This window comes from Nicotiana tabacum, chromosome 2, assembly GCF_000715075.1.
Source record: "Nicotiana tabacum cultivar K326 chromosome 2, ASM71507v2, whole genome shotgun sequence".
Taxonomy (NCBI): Eukaryota; Viridiplantae; Streptophyta; class Magnoliopsida; order Solanales; family Solanaceae; genus Nicotiana; species Nicotiana tabacum.
The window spans coordinates 10,433,402-10,460,004 of NC_134081.1; the positions used below are offsets into that span (position 1 = coordinate 10,433,402).

Consider the following 26,603-nt stretch of genomic DNA (forward strand, 5'->3'; position numbering starts at 1 on the left):
TGAAAAGAGGTGAATTCGAATAGTTGAGGTGTAGCTAGGTGTGTTTATTTGGGAAGGTTCGAGGATGATTAGGATGATGAGGTGTTTCAATGTAAAGGCTTTCAATACGAGTATATTACAGCTTTTCGTTTGTCCTTTATTTTTTCCTTTATTATTCTATTATTTATTATGTATAGGAATTTTTAATGCATATATAATATTTAAAACTTATTTATTAAAATTATCCTAATTTTATATATTACCCGTCCTAAATAATGATTACTTACAAATTATATACAATCAATTATTAGTGTCTTAAATTAGGGGATTTAATTATATTATTTTTTTTTTCTCTCCTATCCTCTTTCCCTATTCTCTGCCGTCTCTCTCCATATATAATCCATTATTAGTGCCTTAAATTAAGGAATTGAGTTACACCCTTTTTCTTCTTTTTTTTCTCCTCTCCTCTTTCCTTATTTTTCTTCCGCATTAATTGCTTGTAAAATTAAGGTGAAATCTTTCTAGAGCAATAAGGAAATGTCAAAAAAAATCTACCGCCTTAATTGCTTTTAACAAAACTTGGCTCTATGAATTTTATAAGAATTTGCTTCCTTAATTGTCATCGTCATACACTGTTTAGTTTAACTTTGCTATTGTTTTATTTTCCCGATATTTATTTAGTAAAAATGGAATATTATTTTTATTTATTCTACCACTTACTAATAAAATAAAAAAAACTTAACGCGATAAATGATATTTTAAGTGACAGCAGCATCATACAAATTTGTATGGTACAACAACATATAAATTAAAAATAAATTTCGTACAAATTTGATATATCTACAACTACATATAAACTAAAAATAAATTTTATATAACTAATTATATAGTATAAAACTTATTAACTTATCTACAATTTTCATACATTATTTTTACCCAATTAAATACAACTACAACATCATACAACTTAAATATAATTTTTATATAATATGTCTTTTGTATGTATTTTGTATATGATTTGTATATATTTTGTATGTGGCGTGTTCTTTTTCATCTTTGAAATTTCAATCAAAACTTCCTCTCTTAATACAATGCTGATAGATATCAACAAATTTATGTAAATAGATAGTATTTATAACTTAAATATAAATTTTATTGAACGATTCATACACTATACAACTATTTTCAACTTTCATACAATATTCAAATAAAAAAATATATAACTAGAACATAATACAATTTACATACAACTATAATACAACTTTAATACAATTTCGTAAGTATATTGTATGTCAGGTCTTCTTCTTCTTCTTTTTCTTCTTTTTCGATTTTCAATATGAAATTCGGCCAAAATTAAGTCTAAACTAAACACCCTTAAAATTGAGATATAAGCTCCAAAGAATATGCTCAATTGTTTGCAACAACACCAAATTCAAACAAATAATAGTTTTTGAAAACCCAAATTCGAATTCAAAGCTTCAAGCCTTTTTATGGTTGTCAATGGTGGATAATCAAACACCTTCAAATTTATTGATTGACAATTTTAATTCGAAGATCAATTGTGCAACATGAAAGAAAATTGCCAAATTGTATATGACCATGTAATTAAGTTAAAACTTGATTAGAGAGGATAATAAAATTTCATATATAGTATTGGAAGGTAAAAATTCCTAATATATGGTCATTTTGTTTATCCTTTCCTGTACTTGAGACAGTCTAGACTACTCCCTAAGCATTTCGGTTTTGGGTTGCGTATTGTTCAATTCACAACCGTAATAGGTACTTGTGTGGGAAAATTACGCGGACATCAAATATTTATATTGTATTTATTATTTTTAGATATACTTTCAATAAATTTATCATTCGTAGTTATATTTAAATTTTATAGCAAATTCATGAAATAAGAAATTAATTATTTTAAAATGAAATAAGAGAACAACAATTTCTTGTAGCTTAGTTGGTTAGATGGCTTGCTTTGTAAGAGAAAGTCTTGGGCTTGACTCTCATCAAGAGTATTTTTTTAAATGTATTTCGCCTTAGTTAACGAATACAAGTGATACATGCTAGTAAAAATTAAACAGTAACTGCGAATAATAATTAAGCAAACTATAGTGACTAAGTTCTAAACTGTAATGCCTAATGAAAATTCCTCTACTTGTTTCGCTTTCGATTTTTTAAAACTTTGTACTCAATTGAACTAAAATGCAAAAATTAAAACGGAAGAAGTATCCATTTTTTTAGTACAACATATTTGCATAATTCACCTTTACCACGATCAAAAACAAGACTAATAGATATCAATCAAATCTTACTAGGAAGCGGGAAGATTCTCAATTTTTCAGTTTCAATTCACATCTATGTTCTATAAGCAAAGATTCCGATAAATGATAACAACCCCTGTCGCTTAGCTTAATTAACCATATAGAAAATAAGATTTAAACTCAATTTGAAATCCTTACTATCTTAAGATGTGCGAACAAAATTTTACATTGATAGCTAAAAATATTGAAAACTTAAAAATAAAGTGTATGTATCTTTCAATGGTGTAAAGTCTTTTGAAAAAAACCGTGCGAGTTTGGCTCAAAGCAAATAATATTATACTATGTTAAAAGTATCTTTGGACATATTTAACCTAAAAACTAGTATCAGAGCCCAGATTCAATAGGACATGACGAGTATGACGATGACAGAGTGATAGCGTAGAGCTCTGTTGGCACATATTGAATCTTGAAAATTAACTTGTGCGAGCTTGACCCAAAGCGAATAACATCACACCATATTAAACGTATTTTTGAACCGATTTTGATGAACATTCAGCGAGTACTTGTGTCGACGTACTCCTATTTAGGATAGCCTACCCTTGGGTCATGTAATGAAATACAATATAAACTTTGTCTTATAATACGAACTCCTAAAGTCCTCAAGTAAATTAATTTAATATATACTACAACAAATGTGATATTTAGCTACGAAATTTATAGCTCCAACATAAAATTTATCACTAATTGTTAACTTTTTGTGACAAAAATTACTTCTTGTGTCTAAATACACAAGTCACTTACTTTTAGTGACCAAACAAAAACTTTTGTAGCAAAGTTTTGTCCACTAAAGTTTTCCACCAAAAAAATGAGTTGGCGCCATTTAATGGAAAATATTTAGCTACAAAGATAATGATATTAATGAAAAAAGAAATTGTCATTGACGTTGTATACCATTTGTGACGAAATATCTTTTGTCTTAATAATACCTAAATTTAGATACGAAAAAGTTTCGTCACAAAAAAAAATGTTAAAATAGCAACAATTAAAAATTTGTACCTAATAATGCGAATTTCAGCTACAAAATATTGTACTTATTTGTGACCATAGTTTTTGTCACTAATAAGGTAGATAATTTGTGACGATCATTCTGTTGTCCCTATATAATACGTAGTTTAGCCACGATGAAGTTTTGTCTTAAAATATAGTGTCTAGCTACAACTAAACATTCGTCACAAATCACTCATTTTTGTGATAAATATTAGATTTCATATTTGGATGTACTATTTAGGGATGATATTCAAAATTTAATAACAAACTTTTTCTAATACGATTTCCCACCAAAAAAATATTAAACACTATTTACAGAACAATATTTAGCTACAAAAATGAAATTGCTGATCACACATTATTTTATCGTTGACCTTGTGTACGATTTGTGACAAAAATAAAAATATTTGTCTCAAGTTGTTAAAATTACATTCAGAAAAAAGGTTAGTAACCACAAATTGGTTCTTGAATAATGATAATTAGAATTTATAGTTAAATTGCGCAATTTTTAGCCATAAAAAATCTTGTACTTATTTGTGGTGATAATTGTTGATATTATTTTCTAAACATTTTGGGGGAATGATTGCATTGTTTCTCAGAAATATGGAATTTATATTTTATTGTCACAAAATTATGTGTTTAATTTGACTACAACTAGAATCTCTAACACTATAAAAGTAGAAAAAATATTCAAATATGCTACTAAACTTTGAGAAAGACCCAAATATACTATGTGTCAATAATTGAATACTTCATATCGTTACATGATTGGTTTAAATATACCCTTCAGTAATAGCTTCCAAACACGCGATATATATATATTTTGCAATGGATGGGAAAAGACTCAAAATTGACTTTAAACTGGGATAGAGTACAAACAGTTTAACATATAACGATATATAGTCGAATCTCTCTTTCACCTTACGTTCGAGGAAAATACACTTGTGCATTACACAAGACACCACAATTACTAGTTTCATTCTTATAAATACACTATCAAAAAATAGGGTACAACTAGATAGAATTAACCTCTAGGATAGATTATACACTTTGAGCAAAAGGTTTCATTTTTCCTCCCTGTATCTATTTGTCTTTTGGGAGGAAAGGGCGACTGTATTAACGGAGTCAGAATTTTCACTAAATATTTTTTTTTTTAAAAGTAAACACGAGACGAAATCAAGAGAATTCAACAGCTAATACATATATATAAAATTCTTTTTGATCTTATATATATAGTGTAATTTTCTGACTATCTGAACCGTCTTCCGCAGCCCTAACTCCGCCCATGTTGCTAAATGGTCCAACAATCAATCTTAAACAGTGATTCTTTGACTTTCTGTGCCAAACAATCACCAGCGGCCCCGAGATCTTCCAAACAGGAAACAAGCAATGGCTACGATCAATACCAATATGACCAAAGGCAACGATATCACTATTACATGCATCTTCTTCTTCTATTATTGCAATTTCTGCTTCTCTCTCTTTAAGTAGTGGTGCGATTTCTCTCCTCCTGCATTGACACGAAAACATAATTTTCAAGAAACAAGTGCTATTAATTTATTGCTTTTTTATTGAAGATGGGAGGGTAGCCCGGTACATTAAGTTCCTTCCATGTGCAGAGTCCGTAGAATGACTGGACCATAGAGGTCTATTGTAGAATGACTGGACCATAGAGGTCTATTGTACGCAATCTTATTTTGTATTTATGCAAGAGACTATTTTTACGGCTCGAACCCGTGACCTCCTGGTCACATAATAACAATTTTACCAGTTACGTCAAGACTCCCCTTCCTATTGAAGATGAGAACATTGTTAATTGAGAGATGTTATAAGTACCATTGACCCAATCTAATTTATGTGACACCGTTTGGATTTCGAGCTGAGTCAATTAAGTTTTTCTTTGACCATAATTTTTAAATATTTTTTTATATATTTTAAATTATTAATTATTGTGACTTATAGTAATTTATAAGTAATTTTTAAATATGTATATTTTATTTTTAAAAACTAAAAGAATTATGTCTGAATCCATATATATAAATTTAGTAAGTTTCACCTTGAAATCCAGATGTTACCGCATAAATTGGGAAAAAGGAAGTATTAAAATCATTAACATGTTTACTTTACACAGTTCATGTGATATTTCTCTCCATATCTCCAATATATCTTAATCTAAGATATAAGGAAAAAAATAAAACAAAAAAAGATTCTTTCTTTCCCACCCCCCAAAACCCAAGCCAAAACCTCATATGTCAAGACTAGCCCTAGTCACGACAATTGTAAATTATTTTTTTTATTGCAATTTATGTGACGCTCTTTACTTTTTAATCAATCTAATAAAGAATGATACATATAATTTAACTTTAAATTTATCTTTTCATCCTTAATAAAATAATATCTAACCACATAAATTTCTATAATTTCCATAGACAAAGAAGAAATGAATACATACCTTAGCAAAACTACAAAGCCAAAACGCACATAAACAGAGAGGAGGGAGAGTTTGAGAAGCTTGGAGGCAAAGGCTGAAACTTTGCAGAGAGAAATGAGGAGTGGAAAGTGATATATGCATTTAGCAGACAGAAAAGGAGGAATAAAAAGACAAACAAAAGTGATATGCAGACAAAGTACAAACACACGATGCTAGCAACTTTCTACGTGTATGCTGTTGGACGAAGTTTCTTCCTTGTCACTTCAATCGCCCCAAAAAATGACTGCAACAATTTCTTTTCTTTTACTTTAAAATATCTAACGATTAATTAAATCTATACCGAACAAATAAACTTATTAAAGGGAATATATTCTTCAAATTGTTATAAAATAAAGATAAGTATAGAAAGAAACTGATATATTATTCAATTTCAATCTAAGGTACATAATGAACTGAAATCTCCTCTATTTATAGAAAAAAAGATGATGTTGTATAAGCTGCTACTGCAAGTTGCTGTGTAAGTTGCTTGTAAGTTGTTATTGTACCATATATAGATAATCTTCTACCGAGGTAATATTTATCCATAACGGAGTACCGAAATGATAAGCTCATTGTACCATATATAGATAATCTTCTACCAGTGATAATATTTATCCATAACGGAGTACCGAAAGGATAAGTTTCTTCATAAAACTTATTTCCAATAGAGTACTAAATAGATAAACATATTTACGGTTAAGTCCCATATGGATAAGTTTCTTCAGGAAGCTTATTTATAACGGAACACTAAATGAACATCCATAATATAATATATTTATAACACTCCCCCTTGGATGTTCATTAAAAGATAATGTGCCTCATTAAAACCTTACGAGGAAAAACTCCGTGAGAAAAAAAATCCTAGTGAAGGAAAAAGAGTACACATATTTAATAATACGCATAACTAGTTGTCTCATTAAAAATCTTATAAGGAAAACCATATGGGAAAAAGAGTATAGCGCATATTTTACTCCCCTGATAAAAATCTTGTTTCAAATATTTGAGTCTCCGCATTTCAATCTTGTATCATCTTCTCAAAAGTTGAAGCTGGCAAAGATTTAGTGAATAAATCTGTCGGATTGTCACTTGAACAGATTTGTTGTACATCAATGTCACCATTTTTCTGAAGATCATGTGTGTAGAATAATTTTGGTGAAATGTACTTCGTTCTAGCTCCTTTTATAAATCCTCCCTTTAGTTGGGCTATGCATGCAACATTGTCTTCATATAAAATTGTGGATCTTTTATCACATTCCAAATCACATTTTCCTTGAATAAAATGAATCATTGATCTCAACCATATGCATTCCCTACTTGTTTCATGAATAGCTATTATCTCGGTATGATTTGAAAAAGTAACAACAATAGATTGCTTTGTGGAGCACCATGATATGACAGTACCTCCATATGTAAACACGTACCCGATTTGAGATCGAGCTTTATGTGGATCAGATAAATAACTTGCATCTGCATAACCAACAAGATCTCCACTACCTTTGTCAGAATAAAATAAACTCATATCAAGAGTTCCCTTTAAATATCGCAACATATACTTAATCCAGTTCCAATGTCTCCGTGTAGGAGAAGAGCTATATCTTGCTAGTAAATTAACAGAAAATGCTATGTCAGGCCTTGTAGCATTAGCAAGATGCATAAGTGCACCAATTGCACTAAGATAAGGTATTTCGGGACCAAAGAGTTCCTCATCCTCTTCTGGAGGTTGGAACAAATCCTTATTCACTTCAAGTGACCGAACAACCATTGGTGTACTCAATGGGTGCGCTTTGTCCATGTAAAAGCGTTTTAAGACCTTTTTTGTATAAGCAGATTGATGGATAAAGATCCCGTCTGCTAAATGTTCAATTTGCAGACCAAGATAAAGTTTTGTCTTTCCAAGATCTTTCATCTCAAATTCTTTCTTAAGATATTCAGTTTTCTTTTCGAGCTCTTCTGGAGTTCCAACAAGATTTATGTCATCAACATAAACAGCAAGTATAACAAATTCTGATGTCATTTTCTTTATAAAAATACATGGACAAATAATATCATTTATATAACCCTCTATCAGCAAATATTCACTAAGGCAATTATACCACATGCGCCCAAATTGCTTTAAACCATACAAAGATCTTGTAATCTGATTGAATACATTTCTCGAGATTTTGAATATGCTTCAGGCATTTTAAATCCTTCAGGGATTTTCATATGAATTTCATTATCAAGTGAACCATACAAATAAGTTGTAACTACATCTATTAGATGTATTTCAAGCTTTTCATGTAGTGCTAAACTGATGAGATATCGAAATGTTATGGCATCCATAACTGGTGAATATGTTTTATCAAAGTCGACTCCAGGTCGTTGTGAGAATCCTTGTGCGACAAGGCGTGCTTTGTATCTTTCAATTTCATTTTCGTCATTCCTTTTTCGCACAAAAACTCATTTATGACCAATTGATTTTATACCAGCAGGTGTTTGGACTACTGGTCCAAAGACGTCTCTTTTAGCAAGTGCGTTCAATTGTGATTGAATTGCCTCTTGCCATTTTGGCCAATCAGATCTTTGTCGACGTTCTGCAATAGATCGGGGTTCAAGATCCTCGCTATCTTGCATAATGTTAAGTACAACATTATATGCAAAAATATTATCCACCACTATTTTTGATCGATTTAAATTAATCTCATCACTAGTAGAACTTATTAAAAGATTCTCACTCACTTGAGTCTCGGGTTCATTGATTTCTTCAGGAATCTCTGAACTAATCAGATCTTGGGTCTCTTCAGGAGATCCCTTCATAGTATCATTTTGACCATTTGTCGATTTTCCTTTTCGAGGATTTCGATCCTTAGAACCCAAAGGCCTACCACGCTTCAGGAGTGCTTTAGGTTCACTAGCTCTCATGCTAGTATATGGTCCTGCTGGGACATCAATTCAGATAGGCACATACTCTGCAGGGATATGTGACTTAGTTATCCTCTTCAAATCAGTAAATGCGTTTGCCATTTGATTTGCTATATTTTGTAAATGGATGATCTTCTGGACCTCTTGATTACATATAGGGGTACGTGGATCAAAATGAGATAATGATGAAACTTTCCACATAATTTCTCTTTTGATTTCCTTTTTCTCTCCCCCTAATTGTGGGAAATTTATTTCATCAAACCGACAATCTGCAAATCGAGAAGTAAATAAATATCATATCAATGGTTCAAGATAGCAAATAATAAAGGATGATTCATGTCACGGCCCAAAATCCCACCACAGGCGTCGTGATGGCACATAATCTCTAAGACTAGGTAAGCCGATTTCAATTATCTTTTGAAGCTATTTTTTTTTTTAATAAATAATCAAAACTGACAGCGGAACAAATATGAATATACAACCTCCCAAGACTGGTAGTACTGAATCACGAACTCTAACTGAATACATGGAATGATCACGAGGACCGAATATACAATACTGTTTGATTACGAGTTAACAATACAATGAAATGAAAAGACTCCAAGGGACTGCGACGACCCAGCAGCTCTACCTTGAATCCTTACGATCCCGCTTTAACTCTGCTCATGTCCGTTATCTTCAATACCTGGCTCTGCACAAAATGTGTAGAAGTGTAGTATGAGTACGTCATGGTCGGTACCTAGTAAGTATCAAGACTAACCTCCATGGAGTAGAGACTAAGTACAGTCAAGACACTCACTAGCCTAATAATTTGTGCAATATAATATACAAAATAATAGGAAATAAATAATAATAATAATAAGGGCAGGATAAAGCAACCAAATATTTGCACAACAGACAACAAGAATACAATTAATATCACTCAACAATTAATAAACATAATTACACCCAATTAAATAAAGTCTTTCAAATAAATGTCTTTCACATATAATTCTTTCATATAATACTTTCTAAATAAAAATCCTTCCAAATAAATATTTTGAATATAATTCTTTCAATTAAAAAGTCATCATAATCATAAAAATACGGGTCTCAGCCCATTTTCATATTTTTTGTAAACACGGGTCTCAACCCATTTTCATATTTCCACGGCACCTCGTGCCCATAATTAAATCATCATATTTCCCCGGCACCTCGTGCCTCATTTCATCTCACAACTGCACGGACAATTCGCGTGCCAAATATCATTACCACTTCATCACAGCACCTTGTGCCCACATTTCATATCACAACTGTACGGACAATTCACGTGCCAAATATCATTACCACTTCATCACAGCACCGCGTGCCCACATTTCATATCACAACTGCACGGACAATTCACGTGCCAAATATCATCATTATTTACTCACGGCAACTGGTGCCCATATTTCACTTTATAATCTGCCTGGCAATAGCCATAGGTTCTCAATTTCAACATAACACAGATTGTTATCAATTTACTATCAAAAAGACCAATTGCACAAGACATAAAAATAAACACAAGAAAAATCACAACATTACATAAAAATCATCAACACCACAACCCCACATCATCACATATCGTCCCTGACAATAGCCACCCTTATCGCTCTTATTGCCACCCTTATCACTCTTATAGCCACCCTTATCGCTCCGCCCAAACAATATCAATAGCCACCCTTATAGCTCCTATTGTCACCATTATCGCTCCTATAGCCACCCTTATCGCTCCGCCCAGACAATATTCCAACAAAATACAATAACAGTGAAATGCCACCCTTATAACCAAATAATATCAACGGTGAAATGCCACCCTTATCTCCCCAAAAAAATAACTCACACAACACAACAATTTACACGGAAAATTATCACAACATAAACAAATCAGTTCATATCACAATTTTTCCAATGGCCACAACCAAATTCCAAAGCTACAACCAAGTCAATTAATTTCACAACAAATAACCAAAAGCTCCACACAATGTATACAACATCCAAAAACAATCAATAGAGATAGAAAGTACTCAACATAAAGTGAAGTCTTCATTAAATTCAAATTTTTAATAATTATATAAATACCTCTTCTTAAGCTCATTTAATTAATTATTTGCAGAGGAAAAATCCATAATGAAATTAAATTCCAATAATTATCAAACCAACAAATTCATGAATTACATAAATAATCAAGTAACAATCACATCAAATTGTCATATAACAACAAATTCAACAACAACAAGGATTTAGGCACGACAAATAGATGATTAAATATATACCAATAATTATCCAATTTACCACACAATATGCTCTAAACTTTAACTCAATAAAATTTACACATATAAGCCGAGTACGTACTCGTCACCTCGCATACACGGCTTTTTCACATTTTACAAATGGCACATAAGACTCGATGCCTAAGGGGTAATTCCCCACTCGAGGTTAAGCAAGACACTTACCTCGTTTTGCAACCAATTTCAGGATTCCAATAAACCTTTTTCTCGTGAATTCGTGTCCGAAAGCTCCAAATCTAGTCACAAACTATTCAATATACTCAACATGAATCGTAGGAATTAATTCCATATGAGAATACAAATTTTCCAACAAAATCCGAAATTTAACTCAAAAATTGCACGTGGGGCCCATGTCTCGGAATCCGATAAAACTCATAAAATCCGACAACCCATTCAATTATGAGTTCACCTATACTAATTTTATCAAATTACGATATCGGATTGACCTTCAAATCTTCATTTTATATTTTTTGGAAGATTTTACAAAAATCTGATTTTGCTTCCATAAATTCACGGATTCATGATGTAAATGAGTATGGAATCATAAAATATAATCAATATAGGATAAGGAATACTTACCCCAATGTTTACCCGTGAAAATCGCCCAAACCGAGCTCCCCAACTATTTTTATGTCAAAAATGGCCAAACAACCCGTTTATAGAGCCTCTGGTATTTTCGAGCGTCACAGGTAGCGTGGGGCGCTGCCTGTGGCGCTATTTCCAGTACCCTTAAATATCCCTGCGCCAGGGCTAGCACCCCACGCTACACTGGGCGTTCGCGGCGACGGAAAATCTCTTTCGATACGGAAATGGGCATAACTCTCTCATACGATGTCTGAATTAGACGATTCTTTTTTCTATGGCTCCAAAATTTCAAAATGGATCTAATGCTTCAATCAAAACTGAATTTGGATCGCATTTTCTTAATGGGATACCACGTATTCTTGAATAATCGATGTCGAAATATAACAAATCCAGTCCGATTGACCTCAAATTTCACATACAAGTCATAATACATCATATGAAGCTATTCGAGACTTCAAATAGTAGAGAGGAGAGTAATTAATCAAAATGACAAGACGGGTCGTTACATTCTCCCCCACTTAAACATGCGTTCGTCCTCGAATGTGTCAAGAGTTATTTTCCAAGCCATCAAATCACTATTACATCTTACCACGCACATACCCGGAGGTGATCCCACGTCACCCTATTCAACATAAGCCCGACAACACCATCTCAATTGAGATTATTCCTTTTACCCATATTTGTAAAATTTAAGACCAAATTTATTACACTCCAAACATTTTCAAAAGTCCGATTTTCACATCAACGCACGGTATTAGTCTCAACTGGATATAGCAACTCTTGCCTATACACACATCAACTTTCTTAATAAAGCTTAAGTACTTCTAAATTTTCCGAGGTGTTACATTCTCCCCCACTTAAGATTCTTCACCCTTGAATGAGAAGTAGAGTCCGCCCTCAAACATATAACATAACTTATCTCTTCTTTCGCACATCTCAATCCCCCAAATTTTACTATCTCCCAAATTTTTCAGAAATTTCGGCAGAGTCTCCCTTGTAATTGGGCCTATTCACCTGCCAGAGTAACACCAAAATAACTCCTAACAGCACCTCCACAACCCAACAAAACACCACAAGGTATATATCCATAACACTAATCTCAGCATTACAAGCATTGTATTAACATAATGATATCAGGACATGAAGCACATCATATGTATGCTCCTCACCACATCTCTGGTCTTAAAAGTTGTTCATAATTAATTCCAGCAGCATCAATTATTCTCATATTAACCAACACCTCGTTTCAAATTTTTACAATACTGACAACAGAATGTGAGGCATGAAGACCTCATAACTATTCACCCGACTTAACGAGTCATATTTAAAGCCATCTGGGCACTCACCTCGTAGGCTAAAGCTCAATTATTACAGCACAATTATGGCATAGAAACACATAAAAGAATTATCACATAAGCCTATCAGGCATAACTCCCTATTAGTACCATAGTACAAATTTAACTTCACAAAGGGAGAATTTAAACTCATAAAATTTCACCACAAGGACCTCGTCCTTATATAACTTCCATCACGGCTCGTAGTCCAGTTTAAATATTTCACATCATAAAAAAAATGTGAGGATCTCGTCCTCTACTCCGAATCACAAGTACTTTGCACATTGTGCCAACTGAATTTTTCAATTTTCTTTCTTTCCACTTTTCAATATATTTTGTAAACAGTTTTCACAACACATAATGAACCCCTCATTCCAATAGGGCATAAAATTCATAAAATTGAAATCAATTATTCCGAAATCACATCAAAACCACTGTGGTGAGTAATAAAAAGTCACGTTTGGACTCATATCCCACAATAATGTGCAAAACAAAATTGATACACGCGGGCTAACACCATAAAATCTCCCAACAGGGATAAACACATAAGTGGTTCACAAAATTACGATGGTCGCCCAAAAGTGGAGCATAATAGGAGGACTCGTCTCGATATCTAGAACTGAATCGAATTAAGGAGAATTATCCCTTAATGAAAAATAGGGATCGTACTTTTAACAACACCATCTGGTGTATCGACCTCAGCCAAATTATTGCAATTATATCAACAGGTTGGGCCTCCACCTCTTAGGCCCCCTCTACCCGTCTGTCCTCCACCTCTAACTGGCTGTGCACGTGGGGTAGTAACTTTATTGGGGCCCATAGCCTAAGTGTTCTGATGAAATCCACCCCTCCCAAGTCTGGGACAATTTCTCATAATGTGCCGAGTATCACCATACTCATAACAACCCCTCTGAGGTTGCGGCTGCTCGTACTGAATCTGTGCCGGATAACTGGAATAATCACTGTAAGAATCTCGTGTCGGTGGTGCACTGTAAACTGGAGCACCCCGAGTAATCTGATGTGCGGACTGAGCTGACCGGCTGCTCGAGCCTCCGCTATAATGGGTTCTAGCTGAAGAGTAAAATCCACTGAACCCTCCAGATCTTCGAGACATTTTGGCCTTCTTAGACTCCCTTTCCTCGCCTAAAACACCCTCAATCTTCCTTGCAATCTCCACTACTTGTTGAAATGGAGGATCAGTTTGCAACTCTCGAGCCATACATATTTGAATTTCATATTCGAGCCCCTTAATGAATCTACGGGTCCGCTCTTTGATTGTAGAAACCAAGATAGGTGCATGACGGGCTAACTCATTGAACCTTATAGCATATTCTGACACTGTCATAGTGCCCTGACGCAACCGTTCAAACTCTGCGCGCCACGCATCTCTGAGAGTCTGGGGAACAAACTCTTTCAAGAACATTTTCGAAAATCGAGCCCAAGTTGGTGGTGTGGCATCGGCTGGTCTACCATCTTCATAGATTTTCCACCACCGATACGCTGCGCCTGACAGTTGAAATGTAGTAAAGGCAACTCCGCTCACCTCCACAATACCCATGGTGCGGAGAATACGGTGATAATTTTCTAGAAATTCTTGGGCATCCTCTGTAGTTGTGCCACTGAAAGTTGGTGGATCGTATTTCTTAAACCTTTCAAGTCTCCTTTGTTCTTCTTCTGATGCCTCGGGCATGACCTCACGCCGAATCGGAATAACAGGTTGTACCGGTACTACACCCGGAACCTGACCAACGTGAACCTGCTGCTCTGGAGTTGTGATAGGAGTCTGAGCTACTCCCCCAATCTGCGGAATGTTTGGTGCAACAGAGGTAAATCCCGCCTGAGTAATGTACCAAATATACTCAGGAACTGTGCCAAAGTCTACTGAAATCCGGGGGTAACAACAGGTGTTTCTGGCACCTGTCCCCCAACTGGAGCTACTGGTGGCTCCCCAACTGTTGTTTTTATAGGTGTTCTAGTTGTAGCACGTGCCCTTCCTCGGCCTCTACCTCGGCCTCTACCTCGGCTCCGGCCTCTTGTAGCCCTAGCAGTATGTGCGGATGCCTGCTCAGCTAACCCAGCAGTACGTGTCCTCACCATCTGTGAGAGAATGGAGATACAAAGTTTCAAATTCCAAATTCAACAAATTTCGCACGATAGGAATGAAAGAAATGGAAATTTCCTAACAGTTCTGTAGCCTCTCGAAGATAAGTACAGACGTCTTCGTACCGATCCGCAAGACTCTACTAGACTCGTTCGTGACTCGTAGAACCTATGAACCTAGAGCTCTGATACCAACTTGTCACGACCCAAAATCCCACCACAGGCGTCGTGATGGCACCTAATCTCTAAGACTAGGTAAGCCGACTTTAATTACCTTTTGAAGCCAATTTTTTTTAATAATAAATAATCAAAACTGACAGCGGAACAAATATGAATATACAACCTCCCAAGACTGGTAGTACTGAGTCACGAACTCTACCTGAATACATAGAATGATCACGAGGACCGAATATACAATACTCTTTGATTACAAGTTAACAGTACAATGAAATGAAAAGACTCCAAGGGACTGCGACGACCCAGCAGCTCTACCTTGAATCCTTACGATCCCGCTTTAACTCTGCTCATGTCCGTTATCTTCAATACCTGGCTCTGCACAAAATGTGTAGAAGTGTAGTATGAGTACGTCATGGTCGGTACCTAGTAAGTATCAAGACTAACCTCCATGGAGTAGAGACTAAGTACAGTCAAGACACTCACTAGCCTAATAATTTGTGCAATATAATATACAAAATAATAAGAAACAAATAATAATAAGGGCAGGATAAAGCAACCAGTTATTTGCACAACAGACAACAAGAATACAATTAATATCACTCAATAATTAATAAACACAATTACACCCAATTAAATAAAGTCTTTCAAATAAATGTCTTTCACATATAATTCTTTCATATAATACTTTCTAAATAAAAATCCTTCCAAATAAATATTTTGAATATAATTCTTTCAATTAAAAAGTCATCATAATCATAAAAATACGGGTCTCAGCCCATTTTCATATTTTTTGTAAACACGGGTCTCAACCCATTTTCATATTTCCACGGCACCTCGTGCCCATAATTAAATCATCATATTTCCCCGGCACCTCGTGCCCTCATTTCATCTCACAACTGCACGGACAATTCGCGTGCCAAATATCATTACCACTTCATCACAGCACCTTGTGCCCACATTTCATATCACAACTGTACGGACAATTCACGTGCCAAATATCATTACCACTTCATCACAGCACCGCGTGCCCACATTTCATATCACAACTGCACGGACAATTCACGTGCCAAATATCATCATTATTTACTCACGGCAACTGGTGCCCATATTTCACTTTATAATCTGCCTGGCAATAGCCATAGGTTCTCAATTTCAACATAACACAGATTGTTATCAATTTACTATCAAAAAGACCAATTGCACAAGACATAAAAATAAACACAAGAAAAATCACAACATTACATAAAAATCATCAACACCACAACCCCACATCATCACATATCGTCCCTGACAATAGCCACCCTTATCGCTCTTATTGCCACCCTTATCACTCTTATAGCCACCCTTATCGCTCCGCCCAAACAATATCAATAGCCACCCTTATAGCTCCTATTGTCACCATTATCGCTCCTATAGCCACCCTTATCGCTCCGCCCAGACAATATTCCAACAAAATACAATAACAGTGAAATGCCACCCTTATAACCAAATAATATCAACGGTGAAATGCCACCCTTATCTCCCCAAAAAAATAACTCACACAACACAACAATTTACACGGAAAATTATCACAACATAAACAAATCAGTTCATATCACAATTTTTCCAATGGCCACAACCAAATTCCAAAGCTACAACCAAGTCAATTAATTTCACAACAAATAACCAAAAGCTCCACACAATGTATACAACATCCAAAAACAATCAATAGAGATAGAAAGTACTCAACATAAAGTGAAGTCTTCATTAAATTCAAATTTTTAATAATTATATAAATACCTCTTCTTAAGCTCATTTAATTAATTATTTGCAGAGGAAAAATCCATAATGAAATTAAATTCCAATAATTATCAAACCAACAAATTCATGAATTACATAAATAATCAAGTAACAATCACATCAAATTGTCATATAACAACAAATTCAACAACAACAAGGATTTAGGCACGACAAATAGATGATTAAATATATACCAATAATTATCCAATTTACCACACAATATGCTCTAAACTTTAACTCAATAAAATTTACACATATAAGCCGAGTACGTACTCGTCACCTCGCATACACGGCTTTTTCACATTTTACAAATGGCACATAAGACTCGATGCCTAAGGGGTAATTCCCCACTCGAGGTTAAGCAAGACACTTACCTCGTTTTGCAACCAATTTCAGGATTCCAATAAACCTTTTTCTCGTGAATTCGTGTCCGAAAGCTCCAAATCTAGTCACAAACTATTCAATATACTCAACATGAATCGTAGGAATTAATTCCATATGAGAATACAAATTTTCCAACAAAATCCGAAATTTAACTCAAAAATTGCACGTGGGGCCCATGTCTCGGAATCCGATAAAACTCATAAAATCCGACAACCCATTCAATTATGAGTTCACCCATACTAATTTTATCAAATTACGATATCGGATTGACCTTCAAATCTTCATTTTATATTTTTTGGAAGATTTTACAAAAATCTGATTTTGCTTCCATAAATTCACGGATTCATGATGTAAATGAGTATGGAATCATAAAATATAATCAATATAGGATAAGAAATACTTACCCCAATGTTTACCCGTAAAAATCGCCCAAATCGAGCTCCCCAACTATTTTTATGTCAAAAATGGCCAAACAACCTGTTTATAGAGCCTCTGGTATTTTCGAGTGTCACAGGTAGCGTGGGCCGCTACCTGTGGCGCTATTTCCAGTACCCTTAAATATCTCAGTGCCAGGGTTAGCGCCCCACGCTACCCTGGGCGCTCGCGGTGACGGGAAATCTCTTCTGATACGGAAATGGGCATAACTCTCTCATACGATGTCCGAATTCGACGATTCTTTTTGCTATGGCTCCAAAATTTCAATACGGATCTAATGCTTCAATCAAAACTGAATTTAGATCTCATTTTCCTAATGGAATACCACGTATTCTTGAATAATCGATGTCGAAATATAATAAATCCAGTCCGATTGACCTCAAATTTCGCATACAAGTCATAATACATCATATGAAGCTATTCGAGACTTCAAATAGTAGAGAGGAGAGTAATTACTCAAAACGACAAGACGGGTCGTTACAATTCAAACCCAACGTATATTCCTAACCTTATCTGTGTGCCCATCTTACTACGTTGTGGTGGTGCTACTGGCACATATACAACACATCTGAAATTTTGTAGATGGGCAATATTTGGTTCATGATCAAAAACTAATTGTGAAGGAGAATATTTATTATAATGTGTTGGTCTGAGACGGATAAGTGATGTTGCATGCAAGATAGCATGGCCCCAAACAGTATTGGATAATTTTATTTTCATAAGTAGTGGTCTTGCTATTAATTGCATGCGTTTAATAAATGACTCTGGAAGGCCATTTTGAGTATGAATATAAGTTACAGGATGTTCAACTTTTATCCCAACTGAAACAATAATCATCAAAAGCTTGAGATGAGAATTCTCCAGCATTATCAAGGCGAATAGCCTTTATAGGATAATCTAGGAATTGTGCCCTTAATCGAATTATTTGGGCTAATAGCTTTGCAAACGCCAGGTTGCGAGATGATAGTAGGCACACATGAGACCATCTTGAAGATGCATCTATTAGGACCATAAAATATCTAAACAACCCACTTGGTGGGTGAATAGGTCCACATATATCCCCATGTATACGTTCTAAAAAGGCAGGGGATTCAATGTCAACCTTCATTGGAGATGGTCTAGTGATCATTTTGCCTTGATAACAATCATCACAAGAAAATTCACCATTTGTAATAATCTTCAGGTTCTTTAATGGATGCCCACTTGAATTTTCAGTGATTCGTCTCATCATTATTGATCCAGGACAGCCCAAACGGCCATGCTAAAGCACAAAAATATTTGAATCAGTAAACTTCTGGTTTACGATAGAGTGTGCTTCAATTGTACTAATCTTTGAATAGTATAAGCTAGAAGATAAAATTGGTAACTTTTCTATAATGCACTTCTGGCTAGAAACATTCTTTGTAATATAAAGATATTCCACATTCATTTCATCTATCATCTCAACATTATACCTGTTTCGGCGGATATCTATAAAACTCAACAAGTTTCTTTGGGACTTGGAGGAGAATAATGCATTGTCTATAATAAGTTTTGTTCCCTTAGATAGAAATATAGTGGCTCTTCCGGAGCCTTCAATCAAACTTATATTACCAGAAATTGTTGAAACATTTGCTTTTTCCTTATGCAAATAAGAAAAGTATTTCTGATATTTGAATATGGCATGAGTTGTTCCACTATCAATTACATTAATATTTTTATGATTGGTCTTTGATCCAAACATAATTTGAGGATTATCCATATTCTACAAAATAACATAAACAAAATAAATGTGATAGTAAACATCATTATCAAAGCACAACTTTTATTTATGTACAACAATTACATAACCATACTATCTACTACAATCAACAAAAATTAAAATATTTATATTTCTACAGATTCATCATCGATCACATGACTTGTTTCTCCTTCCGGGAGTGCAAAGTAATCAGCTACATCCAAATGCATTAAGTCTAAATTATCTTCAGAAATAAAATTTATTTCAGCATTTTTCTCTGTCTTCTTTAGGTAGGCTTGATAAAGCCCAACCAGGTGCTTTGGCGTACAGCAAGTACGTGACCAACGCCTTTTTTCTCCACATCTATAGCAAGCATTTTTTGCATTTGTTTCTTGCACCGCTTCATGCTTTTGTTCCTTCCTTTTCCACTACTGGTGGTGAGAATAGTTCTTTGGTGCATTATTATTACCATGATTAGAGTTTCTTCCCCGACCACGGCCATGACCACGACTGGGGCCACGACCTCTTCCACGCTTAGCTTGGTGGAAGTTCGTCTAATTCACTTCAGGGAATGGATAAGAATCAGTAGGTGGGCTTTCATGATTTTTCATTAATAGCCCATTATGTTGCTCGGCTATAAGAAGATGTGAGATAAGTTCATAATATTTTTTGAATCCCATCTCTCGATATTGCTGCTGCAGGAGCATATCGAGGCATGAAAAATGGTGAAAGTTTTCTCCAACATATCATGATCAGTAATATTATCACCACATAATTTTAATTGAGAAAACATTTTGAACATAGCAGAATTATACTCACTGATAGATTTAAAATCTTGTAACCTTAGATGAGTCCAATCATAACGTGTCTGTGGAAGAACGACCAACTTCAGATAGTCATATCTATCTTTCAAATTATTTTACAGTAGGACTGGATCTTTAACAGTGAGATATTCTATTTTCAAGCATTTATCAAGGTGATGGCTGATCTCGTCCAATTTCATTCCTTTATTTGAGGATATGAAAACGGTCGATGCAATAGTAATACCCATCAAAGAGTCGGGATCGATTTTCCATAGGGAGTTATGAATAGGTCTTAGGGATATATATATTATAGTGTATGAGTTTGAATTATCTCAAATTGCACTTCCACAAACTTGGGTTATTTATAGGTCTAATTTAAACTAATATTATAAACTAAGAATTTAAACTAGGAAAGTATTTTTGGTTGTTTTTCAAATGATATAAAAGGCATAGGGTTATGACTTTCACCTAGGTGTTCGCCTAATGAGTTGTAAACTTTAACGCTTGTTTTATTGGTCGGGGTATATTATAGCTATCAACACCCAAGTACTCACTCAATACCTCTCGGTCAGAGGGTTATTTTGTCCAATTTGGCTTTCTCAAGTCCAAATGGATATTGAACAAAATAATTGATGATAAGCTCAAGTCGGGCTTTACTATCTCTAGGTTCAACCCTTTAATTGGTCTTATCAATCTCTCGATTGACCCAATTTCTTGCTAACCAAGTTTTCCTAGACTAAGTCTCTCTTTATCAAGTAGAGACCAAGTCAAATAGGCATGAAATAATGTTTGCAACTACTAATTCTTCACATAAAAGCAAACACTAGGCTAGATAATCAACGCCCAACCATAAACAAACAATAAATCAAACACCCATTAAGTTTACACACTAGGGTTGGTTGACAACCCTAGTGAAAATCTAGCTACTCATGCTTAAATTGGAAGAAAAAGAAGAAGTGATAATTAAACCCATATTGATAATTAAAATAATGAATACAATATTCAAAAAGCTCAAAATAGCAAAAACTAATAAAAAAAAAGTAAAAGAAAACGTTTATTGTAGCTGCTGATGTCAAAACTTGACCTAAAAAGTGAAACTCTTCTATTTATACAGTGCTGGAATTTTCGGACAAAAATGCCCTTTCGGAAGTTCTGCGGCTGCACAATTCCATGTGCGGTCCGCACTTTGCTTCAGGCTGACATGAATGGAAATCTGCGGCCGTATAATTCTGAATTGTGGCTGCACTTCTCTCTTCTGTAGTCCGCGCATTTCTGAGTGTGGTCACACAATGCTCTTCTGCGGACGGCACAAATGTGACTGCGGCCGCGTAGCTGTTCTTCTGCGGCCGCACAATAATTATGCGGTCCGCACTTCTGTTGAACTTGAGATACAAGTTCTCTGAACTTTTTCTCTTGCCCAGGTTCTGCGGCCGCACATGTCATGTGCGGACCGCACTTTGCACTTGTCTCTAATAGGAGTTTCTTCACAATCTGCGGTCCGCACTTCTGAGCTTCTGTGCCTGCTTGTGTCCTTGAGTTCAGATCGCTCCTTCTTGAGTTGCATTTCATCTTGGGGCTCATTTTCCACTATTCCTACAATTAAGAATATTTCATCAGTTTTTGGGAACACAATTAAACGTTTTTGGACTAAAACGAAAGCAAAAAGGTGCTAATAAATAGTCAAAATCCCCACTTATCAATGGCATAGGAATATCATTGCTTTGGCACAACCTTGATTTGATGCTTGATTTTTGTCCTTGATGGTGTCTGCCAGACCCATCGCATCAAGATGAATTTCAGCATCAAGCACCCAAGACATGTAGCTTTTGCCCGATATATTCAAGTTTAGAAAGATTTGACATTATTTAGAAAAAGAAAGTCTGTACCTCTAATACTTTTAAAGTATTTGCTCGAGATGGCAGAGTCTCGTATTGATAACGTGTTATAAAATAAAGACTGTAAAGTAAAGACAAGTATAGAGAGCAACTGATATATTATTCAATTTCAAAGTGATGTACATAATGAACTGAAATCTCCTCTTTTTATAGAAGAAAGGAAGCTGATGTGTAAGCTGCTACTGCAAGCCGATGTGTAAGCTGCTTCTGCAAGCTGTTGTGTAAGCTGTTGTGTAAGTTGTTTGTAAGTTGCTATTGTACCAGATATAGATAATCTTCTACCGTGGTAATATTTATCCATAATGGAGTACCGAAAGGATAAGCTCATTGTACCAGTTATAGATAATCTTCTACCGTGGGTAATATTTATCCATGACGGAGTACCAAAAGGATAAGCTTCTTCAGAAGGCTTATTTCCAATAGAGTACTAAATAGATAAACATATTTACGGCGGAGTCTCATATGGATAAGTTTTTTCAGGTAGCTTATTTACAACGGAGTACTAAATGAACATCCATAATATAATATATTTATAACACAAATTATCAATTTTCATTTTTGTGTACTCCTCTGTTTTAATTTATTTGAATTTTTTAAAATATGAGGGTCAAATTAATTATTTTTTATGTAAAATTAAACATAGATGAGGGTCAAATTACTAATTTTTTATTTAAAATTAAATATAGATTCTTTAGGTTTTTAAAAATTAAATTTAAATATTAGAAAACTACATAAAATATACTATAAGTTACAATAATATTAATAATTCAAAATATTTAAAAACTACTAGCAAAAGATATCCTTAAAAAAATTATTTGACTCCCAAATAATAAAAGGTTCGTTCTTTTTTAAACTGGAAGGAGTATATGAAATTTACGATAAAGAATTGAATGTGAGACAGCAGGTACCCATGGAAATTAGTCAAAGTTCGTTCAAATTCGACTTGAACATCGATTATCTCTATTATATTAAAAGCACGAAGACCCTTAGCAAAATGTCGTTCGCCTTTTTTGCAATTTAAAAATAAATTTCACACTAGACGAAAGAGTAATTTAAGTTTTTCCCAAATTTTTAGGAATTTAAATTAACTAAAATTTAGTCCATATTAAATCCTTCCATGTTTTGAACTCCTATGCAATTAGTCATAATATATAGGGCTCACGTAAGAATGAAAATAATATTTCTATGAGAAAAAGAAAACATAGGCTCACCAAGATTACTATTTGCTCAGTTGACTAATAAAAGAAGAAAGATATCATCTTTGTGTCAAACGCATTGAACTTATAGACAAATTCTATTCTAAACGAATTGTCATTATTTCTTTTGCTAATTATTTCAACAAATGATAATTTTCTACAGTAAAAAATTCTTTAGCGAAATATCTTTCGTTTTTTTTACCCTTTAAAAATAGCTTTCATATTGAACAAAATAGTATTAAATTATTTCTCTTAAATTTAGAAATTTAAAATAAACTAAAATTTTGCATATTAAATCCTTTTATATTTGAACTTGTATGCAATAGTCATAATATACAAGGGTCACGCATGCTATAAGCATGAAGAACCAAAATAAAATATTTCCTTTTATGAGAAAAAGAAAACTTAAGGCTCAGCAAGATAAATTGCTTCGTTGACCAATGAAAGAAGAAAGATATCATCGTTTGTGTCCTAATTTTAATAAACAAATATATTCAACTTATAGACAACATTAGTAATTTTATTACTTATCAATTTTTTTATGAGCTATAAGCCAACATCTTTATTCCCAAAAGACTAAATTTATTTTATTTGAGAAATCTTATTGTCTCATAAAGTCCTCATAAATCACAATTATGTATATGAGGACTTCTATGGCCAAGATTTCATCGCTAAATGGGATCAACTTTCGTCTTTTTAGCAGCTTATATTTTTTTAATTTTTATTTTACAAGCCAATCACATTATTACACGGGCAAAGCGCTTACCCAAAAAGTAGTATCAAAAAAAGAGTATACACTAAGGTGACAACCAACCAATCATATCCGGTAATGATCTCAATAATTTCAACTAAAGCGACAAAAGATAAAGAGATCTTTATTGTTTGCTTTTTACAACCTAAAAATAACTTCGTCAGATCACTAGTAGATCTAAACTGGCAACCGAAAAATTCAGAAGTAATTACTATTGTATTGGTAAGAAATGGACTTACCATATCAACAAATCAAATCTTAACACGTGTTGAATGTTATCAGATTATATTAGAAGGTCGTAGAAAAATATTAGGGGAACGCAATTAAATTGATTTGTATAAAACAAATTTAAACGATGGTCTATAAATAGCTTAAATGCAGGGACAAAGTTAGCATGGGAAGAACAGGTTAGACAAAACTCAATAACTTTGATCCATATCATATATATTAGTTGAGAAATTCACTTACATATAATAAATTTCAGAACTCATTACTTTCAAATAAGCTTAAATAAACTTTTCAATTTCAATGCATATTATTACTAAATAAGATTAACTCCTACTTTCTCTGAATTTCCTCTTCTTCTTCGTAGGGTTCATAATCCATGTATTATTGATTAACACGATCTTCCACATAGATAACAAACAACGGCTACGATCAATACCAATATGACCAAAGGCAATGAAATGACAATTACATCCATCTTCTCTGTACAATCAAAGGGCACAAGAAAATGGAAAAATATATTAGAAATAAGGAGGAAATTTTTGAAAAATGCAAAACAAATCCTCTTGAATGTAGTTGTTAAATTTAGCCCATAAAAATTAATGTATCTAATATTTTTTTAATGCTAGGTACATGTTCATTGGCAAATTAATTTGAGAAATTCCAAATTAACCCATCCAAAAGCTTAGACCAATTTGGGCTCATATTTATCATAACATTAAAAAGTAAGATTTTTTGGTTTGATTTGTTTGATATAGTCATAATAGAGATACTCCTTCCATCTTATTTTATACTTGACTATTGTGCATAAAGCTGAAGAAAGAAATGAAAAAAAGCTTTAACATTTATAGTCTAAAACAAGTCATAAAAATTAATATAACTATAATAATCCCGTAAAAGGTAAAATAAAGAATTTAAAATTAAATTATTTCTAAATATAAAAAGATATACTTTATTTTTAAATATTACTAATAAGAAAAGTATATCAAATAATATTGTACGCACTTTCTTGAACAGATCAAACTCGAAATTATTGGAAGAATTTATCGCACAAGCTTCTTCTAGTTTGTGGGGGAGTATGTATATAAAAGTCAGTTTGGTATTTGAATATCTTTTGTATCATTGATCTGATGAATTATATAAATTGGGACAGATGAGTTTTATAAGAAACAGTGATTTTTCATAGACCAAGAAGGAAGGGATATTTTCACATACCTTTTGTGGAGCAAAACTACTTGGATTGGATTTCCCCTTTAGTTCTGACCAAACAAAAACAAAAACTCATATCATATGTACAGAGAGGGAAGAGAGAGTTTGAGAAGCTTCCCCTTTTTATGGTGTTTTCAAGAAGCTTCTTTTTGCATAAAGATAGGAGAAGTGGAGAGTGATTAAGCAAACAGAAAAAAAGAGGAGATAAAACCATACACGGTTCAACTTAATGGGTTTAACTTTGCACGCGACCAATTATACTATTTAAAATTATGGGTTCAAATTTAATATTTATTTAAATTTTATATATATAAATATATCTGTCGAAAGTTATTGATTCAAATGATCTCACGTGCATATACAACTGGACGTGATTTGCTCCTTGTTAATCCCGTTATTCCATTCCATGTGATATACTTTTTTTTGTATATAAATAAAAAATGGGACAATTTAATTTTAACAATCCCAATTTATCCTCACTAATAATCAATTATTACTAGAAGTTGTACCACTACTAATTTAAAATGGAAAAAATATTCTGAACTCTCACGACCACTCATTTAAAAGGATACTTTTGATAATTTGCATATATTTGACTTACATCTCGCGAGTCCTCTTTAATTTCTAAAACATTTACTCCAAAAAGAAAAAGAAAAAGAAACCCCAATTCATGTTTGCTTTTCACAACCTAAGCATGTCGTCAGGAACACGAGTGCGTCTACCTTTTGACTTGAGAGTTGAGAGTGATAATTGTAATGTCCAAATCAACCAGCCAATTATTCTTGGTATCAAATTTATTGACAAATTGACCAACCAAAGACGAAAAGAAATCAAGATTTTTAAGATAACTGATTGAGCTGGCAACAAAATGCTGCAAAAATAACAAAAAATCCAGGTTTGATTGGAATATGATTATCCTTTTCCCTGTCAATCATTCATACGCTTTACCGCGTTTTACATACTACTGATTACTGAATTCTGCTCTGGCTCTGCAATTTAACTAATACTAGTAAGATTTTGACTAACTGTAACTGGGAGCATCA

The 26,603-nt window shown here is 33.8% G+C and overlaps 2 long non-coding RNA genes across 2 annotated transcripts; both read right to left on the reverse strand.

Moving 5' to 3' along the window:
• Positions 1 to 4,246: 4,246 nt before the first annotated feature.
• LOC107761466 (uncharacterized) lies at positions 4,247 to 5,878 on the reverse strand. The gene is made up of 2 exons (XR_012699133.1): positions 5,740 to 5,878; positions 4,247 to 4,797 (listed from the first exon to the last, which is right to left on the reverse strand). It is a non-coding gene; the product is annotated as an uncharacterized LOC107761466 (long non-coding RNA).
• An 18,656-nt stretch (positions 5,879 to 24,534) lies between these two features.
• Positions 24,535 to 25,716, reverse strand: LOC107761477 (uncharacterized). Its single transcript, XR_001642604.2, has 2 exons — positions 25,567 to 25,716; positions 24,535 to 24,834 (listed from the first exon to the last, which is right to left on the reverse strand). It is a non-coding gene; the product is annotated as an uncharacterized LOC107761477 (long non-coding RNA).
• Between the last annotated feature and the right edge of the window lie 887 nt (positions 25,717 to 26,603).